This window comes from Octodon degus, unplaced genomic scaffold (genome assembly GCF_000260255.1).
Source record: "Octodon degus isolate 3935 unplaced genomic scaffold, OctDeg1.0 scaffold00097, whole genome shotgun sequence".
In the NCBI taxonomy this organism is placed as follows: domain Eukaryota; kingdom Metazoa; phylum Chordata; class Mammalia; order Rodentia; family Octodontidae; genus Octodon; species Octodon degus.
The window spans coordinates 967,524-975,822 of record NW_004524673.1 but is presented as its reverse complement, the minus strand read 5'-3'; positions in this window follow the sequence as shown (position 1 = coordinate 975,822).

Genomic DNA, 8,299 nt, shown 5'->3' with positions numbered 1-8,299 from the left:
TCGAACTCCAGCAACCTGAGGCTGACAGCTTTGTGGAAGCAGAAACTTAAAGGCCTGAGCTATGGCCAGGCCCCCCCTATGACTTTTTTTGTCTTTTGTTTTTGTTTATTATCCCCTCTTTTTTTAAACAAACATTTACTTGAGAGACAGTATGGCAGTAATTGGCATGACGTGACAAGCAGTATGTATTTAGAAGACCAGAATGACAGACATTCTAAGCATGACCCTACTAATACACATTGCTGTCTTCAGTGCAGTTGCTTAGTTCACAGGTATCAGCATATTTAGTTAGTCAGGGTAAAAATCCTACCAATTAACTGCTTCTTTCAAAAACCTGCTAAAGATTCTCAGGATCATTGCCTTAACCATCTTGTGCATATAAACGTATGGCTTTGCCCCGTCATGTTTTATTCTAAATGAAACTTACGTATTTAAATCTAGTAATCTGAATAACTAATTTGACTATAGCATCATGTAAAATACAGAAATCATTGTTCAATTCTTATTACTTTGTTTTGTGAAATTGTATATCATTTTTAGTGCTGTTTATTTTTCTATCACTATTTTATATTTTTTAAAAATAAAAGAAGATATGATTCTTTTATATAGTGGAGTATTCCTGAGCTATGAAGAATGATCATCTAGGGCCAGTAAGATAGCTCAGCAGATTAAAGTGCGTGCTTAGACAGAGCAGAAGAGCCAGGATTCAATCCCCAGCACCATAAGCCATGCCAGCCCTGCTCCTGGGGTGCACTGACATGGCAGTAGAGACTAGGCTTGGTGGTGCACATCTGTAATCCAAGCACTTTGGTGGCTGAAACAGGAGAATCACTTTGCGTCTGATCTGTGTAGGCACACCTTGTAGACCCTGTACTAAATACACAAAAAAAGAATGACAAACTAGAGACTTTTATAGGTAAGTGGTTGAAACTAGAGACCACACTTAGAAGTGAAATAAGTCAGATCTACATGTATAAACATTATATTGTCTTTTTTTTCATTTTTTTTCATAACCTGAACCCTAACCCTAAGCCTAACATATTACCTTTCTTGTGTAAGAACCCAAAAGACTAAATACAATGTAAAAGGAGCAATAGATACCATGAAAGGAAAATAAATTGTTCAAAGGGAAGAAACAATTGGGATGAAGGGAAGGAGAGAAGAAAAAAGGGAGGGAAAAATACATATGTATACATACAGGACAGTGTGCATAAGTATAATGTTGATTTCTACTGGTCTATTGCAAGGAATAATTAATGCTTAATTCATGTTCTTTTATTTAATTTTATTGACCAACTTTTTTTGATTAAGTTTGTATGCTGTTATCTGGTAATCTGAACAACTAATTTGGAAACAACAATATGCAATAAAACAAGCATTGTTGAAATCCTATAATTTTGTTTAGTGAAATTCTGTATCATTTTAATTTTTTTGCTAATTTTTATTATCTTTTAAAAAGTGAAATAAAGATAAAATAAAATGCAATTGTTCTTCATTTCAGCCTTTTAAGGTATGTACTCAATGACAATAAGATTATCTGATCAAAAACAAATAAAAATTAGTATGATAAATGGAAGCTAAATATGAACTAAGGTTACTATAAATGTATTTATGATTTTTTCAGGGATGATAGTTTGAATATTACAGAAACAAAGATCTCCAATCAGAACATTCAGTGTATTTTCTTCTTCTTTTAAAAAAAAATATATATATTTAGTACAGGGTCTACAGATCAGACATGTAGTGAGTCTCCTGCTTTCAGATTCCTAAGTGCTTGGATTACAGGTGCGCGCCACCATCTCTAGGTTCATTCGGTGTCTCAGGGTTCCCTGGGGCTGGGGCCGTCACAGCAGGGGTATGAAACCCTGCCCCCTAGGTCTTTATAAGCAAGCACTGTAATCCTCTGAGCTCTCTACCCGGCCCTAGCAGTGCACTTTCAATGCTATTTTTATTTTGAATTTCATTGTGTTTTTTTGTTTGTTTGTTTGTTTTCTGGAACCGGGGATTTGAACTCAGACCCTTGCTCTTGCCAAGCAAGCACTTATTCTACTGAGCCATCTCCCTGACCCTTTCAATATTGCTTTTAAAGCTTACTCTCCAAAATATTTTATTAAGATAACTAGGAAGACTTTAAAATAAATCAGTCATAAGCTTGTTCTACCACTAAAAATAATGAATTACATAGAAATAACTCCAGATAAACATCCAGGTTAATGAAAAGCATAAATACAGCTTCTATACTACGTTACATATATTACATTTGTCATAAAAAGAATGAAAATAGAGAAAAATGGGGATGGCTGGATAGCTCAGTGGACTAGAGTGCCTGCTTAAGCAGGTGCAGGGATCGGGGTTTGATCCTTGCCCTGCCTTACTGGCTCTGCCCCTGGAGCGCACTGAGACGGGATTGAGGCTGGGCATGGAGGCGCATGCCTGTAATCCCTTCACTTGGAAGGCTGAAAACAGGAGGATCACTACAAGTCCAATCTGTATAGTGAGAACCTATAGACCCTGTACTAAATACATTTTAAAAAAAAGAAAATAGGAAAAATGGCAATTTGAATAAATATATTTTTCCATGCTTTCCTCATGTCAAAATCCATATTGTTCCATTCTGTTCTTTACTAATAATGTTTGATAAATCAACATAAACATTTTTTAAAATTATAATTATAGAGTTAAATAAAACATTATGCAAATAGCGTTATATTTTAATTACCACAAACAATTTTCCTATTCAAAATAGGACAATGGAAAAGAATACAAACGTCTTGCAATATGACATTAAATTCTTTTGTTTTAAAGAGATATAACTACATCAACTTACACAAATGAAATAACAGCGAAAGCTAAGCAGCAACACAAAGCATTAGAGTTAGCTAATGATGCAGTTGCCTTCTCTAAGCTTGGAACAGCATTGTTCTGACACAAAGGACCATTGATAGTTTCCTTAAATCTCTTTCTTTTAGTAAAAGAGTTGTGTACTATTATGCATCCGTCTCATTAGTACTTGTACCATTTAACTGGATTCTAAATATTGATTAGGAAGTGCAACTTCTACTCACATACATCATTAGCTGTAACAAAGTGTAAAGTCAGCCTGAAATTCACTCACATCTTTAGGAAGAGCAAGTGAATAACTGCTTTAAAGTACCAAGAACATACATTTTTTTTCAAAGTTTTATTGATAAACAGGAATGAGATAGTTTCAAATCAAATCGGAAGTACAGTTTCAACAAATAATACACTGCATATATTCTTCTTAGTGGTTAATTGCTGTACAAGATGCGGACTTGAGATCCTATTTACAAACACCATTAGAACAAATCATTCTATTCATTAAGAGAATGCAACTGTATATCTATCCTAACCACTTTGAATACACAGATACAAAATGGACATTCATCGGTATACCCCATTTTTTCGAAGTTCTGTAATTGAATATTATAGGTGTGTAAACTCAGCAAAATATTCTAAAAGAGTCCAGTAGCCCATAACAGCATTGGGTCTTCTGTTTAACTGGCAATGTCCGAAATTATTGACCTGAGTCCCCCACAAATTGAGAATGTCATTACTACCTATATATGTATACAGTATAGTATTATATAATTCTGATTAGAAAAAAATCAGTATTTTAAGAGGCTACAATTTTTATAAGAATTTGAAGAAGATAGATGAATGACAAAAGCATGGGAACTGCCAAATGTAATTTGTCATTAGAGAAAACATTAATACTAAAACGAAATCCCATTACACAACAACCTGAATGTCAAAATAGTCTGATAATATTCTTATAGTGTATCTGGAATGAATTTTTAAGTGTGGTGTCATTTAGGGTTCAAGATACATTCAGGAATTAATTTATCAAGTATTGAAATTCTCATCTTTTTCCTACTGTCCTGAGAATGACACCTTTGTCATAAAACATCTAGATGATGTATACATTTAGTCTCTATGTTGTTTTCTCTCAATTAGTTAACCTTACCATGTACTAAATCTGCATAATATGCATTAAAATTGATAGGATGCAGGAGCAGGGAATATAATATCCATTTGTTTTCAGCTCTGCAACTTTCGTGGCTACTCTAATGTGGAAGATTTTAGATGAGTATGTTGGAAATATTTTTAGAAGTTTCTGTTTCTATCTGTGACAGAATGCCTAGATTTTAAAAATTGAGAGTGCTTAGATCTATAAATTAATTTATACAATAATCTACATTTTAAAATATTTAACATTTCAATCTTTGATTATATTTTTACTTTGATTAATTCTTACTTAAATTGTTTCAATAATTTTCTATAGTTTTCTTTGTTTTTTCTCTGCAAGGGCTCCCTACACAGCTAGGACTCATCATCCTACTGGTTTTGCAAATATTTTCATATAATTCTTTTTCAAGATGTATGTCTATTTGTAAATTTCATGAGCTATAAGTGATAAACTTTTATTTTTTTAACTTGATGATGTTTTGCATATGGATTTTGCATGTAGAAAAATACTAAATCTGTGTGTCACTTAAAAAAATTTCTTTACAGATATGTTTTAAAATTTTCTCTGTAGTCAGTCCTACATCAATGAATAGGGAAAGTTTTGCTTAAGTTTTGATGTTCGTGTTCTCTCGTTTCTCTCTTTTTTTTTTGTACCGGCCTAGTATAATGGTGAGTAGAAATAAAATGAATATATTTGTTTTCAACTGTAGCTATCAAATGAGACTAAAATGAATATTTATAAATGAAATAATTTCATTTTGCTAATATGCTAATATAGAACAGTTTAAAAATATAAGCAAAAGCTCAAATTAATGTAATTTAAATTCTTAAGCTTTGTCATTTACTTTATCATAGTATATTACCTTATTTACTTAGGAACAAACATGTACTCATGTAATAGTAATCATACATTATATATAAAACTGAATTTATTACTAAAATATTAGGTACAATATATTTTTGCTAAAAACAACACTAATTACAATAAATAAAATATTTGTCCTTTCTTAAATTGTTGACAATCAATTTAATGGCTTTACTGTTTCAAGCACAATTATGTTTAGTTACAGCAGAATTTCATTTATATACAATAGAAGAGAGACATTCTAAAATATAAGTGCTGAATTGTACAAGAATGAAACCAGAGCTTGATGAAGAATTATACACTATTTAACTGAGAAACAAAGATTCAAAATCTACATTTAAAAATAAATCAATCTCTTCACATAACACAATTCTATAAATCACTTCACTTGTGATGCATATCCCTAAATATCAAAGCATGATCAACAGAAGAAAAATTGCAATATCAAAAGAGCACATTAGCTGCTTTGGCTTCTAGAAATTTAACATAAACATGATACATTAGTACAAAATTCTTCAATCACTTAAACTTTATTTCAAAGTTTAACTATAAACAATACATTTCAGGAATGCCACTCTTTCTCTAAGTCAAGAATTAGCTTTATTTTATCTTTTAAGCAAGCACTTCCTAGATTTTCTGCAAGTCATACCACAAAAGCTTCTGCATAATAGTACATAGATGTTCTAATATGTTTCAATTTTAACATATTTCAATTTGATGAAGAGCTATATACAAGGGAAAGAATAGAATAATGATGTGGAAATCACAAAAACTGAATCTAACTTCTTGCTATCAAACTGTCAAGTGTGTTGGACTGAAAATAAAACTACGACATTTGTTACATTACCATGTCAGTATACTGTATTTCTTTTTCACTATTATATTTGGTTACTAGTCCTGACTTAGTGAATTAAAACAAATATGGTGCCTTAAAAACAAAATCTAATCCCTTATAGTTCTTCAAGCTAGAACCCCAATTCAGGTTTCACCGTGAGAGAAGCACTTTATCAACTAGTTCTGACTTCCAGCTGCCAGGCTTCCTTAGATTATTCCTTAAGAAATGAGATCCCATTTCCTTACTCACTGACATCCTCTGTAGGCCACCTACAATTCTCATTTCATGGCCACCTGCCTCCAACAGCAAAGACAGAAAAGGCAGACAAAAACCTTTTTTATTCCTCCAACTATAACTCTGACCTACTTCCTCCTTCTTCTGTTATTAGGGAATTAATGTGCTGATTAGTTTGAGATCTCAGGCATGCTTGAAGATTATACCCTGAAGACAACATTCTTCATTTCAATCACATCTACAAAGTCCTTTTTACCTTATAAGGTAACATCATCTTAAGTTGCAATTCTTGGGATAAGGCTATAGACCTTTTTTATGTCTTTATTTACTACACATGGACTAAGAATTTCTAAGATCTCCTACTACCTCTTCCAGGAAGCCATCTCTTGCATGTAATAGTCTCTCAAAACACTGAGAAAGAGTATTATGTCATAATAATGAAGAGATGAGCTACAAATCAACTAAATCATGCTGAAAATATTTAAGCACTGAGTTTCAAGGCACTACAAGACAGCAAGTAAAAAGGATGCCTTCCTTTAACTGCATCTTCATAAATGGAGAATTAGATACCATCATATTCTCAATAAAAGCATGGAAAAATGGTTCTCCATTATGGCTTTATATTATTGACATAAATTGCTTTTCAGGCCTGAGAGGGACAGGAACTACAAGGCACTAGCTGTTTAAAGAATATGATTTCAGACTCTCCACCTATATACTACCAGAGTGTTTTACTAAAATTCAAAATTCTGGCTGCATCTCAGTAAGTCTTCCATGATTAGAATCTAATAGTAGAGAATATACTTTTATCTCAGAGAATCTCCAAATTACATTTATGTTATCAAGCTGTGCAGTGGGCTGCACACATTATGCATAAACATATGCTCAGTCTAGGTGTGTGTATATATAGAATATAGGAAGATCATCCTATTTTTTAGTATAATTTTATTTAAAACAGTTAAAACAAGAGCAAGAAAAACAAAAACAAAGACAGAAACAGGGTAATGTATAACAATGCGTATGTTACAGATTTTCAAAACCATAATAGATGGTTAAGAGGTATTGATATATCTATTTTTATCATCAAGTCTGTTGCTCAGACTAACAGATATAGTTATGCAAGATGGACGTATGATTGAATATTACCACATGCTTTCAAGAAATCTTAATTTTTTTGTTCTTGACTCATTTTCTTTTATTAGCATTTCTAAAATATTACTTTAAAGAGAGTATAGTAATAGTTGATATGACATTGGAAATGGTGCACGTGCAGAAGACCAAGATGACATGTATTTCAAATATGGTTTTATTATTACACATTGCTGTCCTTAATGTAGTTTCTTAGGTTACAGATATCAACATAGAGAGTTAGGGCGAGTATTCTACTCATTAAGTGCTATTTTCAAAACCTGACGTAAATTCTTAGGACTATTGCCTTATCCAGTTTGTATATATACATGTATATTTTTGCCTATATTTTATTTTCCAAATTTTCTCCTTTTGGTCTTTTTGTTGTTTAATCCTTAAGTTCTATTTCTTTCTATTTAACTCTATCTGTTATACCTTCCAGTTTTCATTTTATCTCTTGAACTCACACTAAGGAGACAATCTGATATTTACACATGTTGGTCTGGTTTATGTCACTTTTGAGTATAAATTCAAGTTTTGAGTTTTTTTTTAAATTTACCTGAGTAATACCGCATCACTTTCATCCATTTCTCCAGTGATGGGCATTTGGGCTTTTTCCAAGACTTGGCTATCAGAAATTGTGCTGCTATAAACATAGGTGCATACACATCACTATGATATGAAGTTTTCAGTTCTTTTGGGGAAATTACCAGAAAAGGGATAGTTGGATTTAATTGGGATTTTCAGACCTACTTTTTAAGGAGTTTCCACACTGATTCCCACAATGGTTGCACCAATCTACAGTCCCACTAGCAGCAGAGAGGGTTCCTCTGTCACCATAGCCTCTCCAAAACTTGTTTCTAATTGATTATTTTTATGATAGCCATTCTTTCAGGGGTGAGATGTTATCTCAATGTTGTTATTCTTTGCATTTCTTGAGTGGCCAGGGATGTGGAGAATGTTTTCTTTTACTTTCTTTTTTTTTTCTTTTAGGTTTTGTAGACAGCAACTGTTTATTATCGTTGATTATGAAGATCAGCTCCATAATCTCATAAGTACACTGTGAACACAGCAATTTTCTTTTTTTAAATTTTTTCTTCTTTTTTCCATAATTCTATTGATAAACAAATAACAATGAAACAGTTTCAAATCAAATTGGTAGGACAGTTTCAATAATTAACACATTGCATACATGCTTCCCAGTGGTTAATTGCTGTACAAGATGCAGACATGACATCCCATCTACAAAT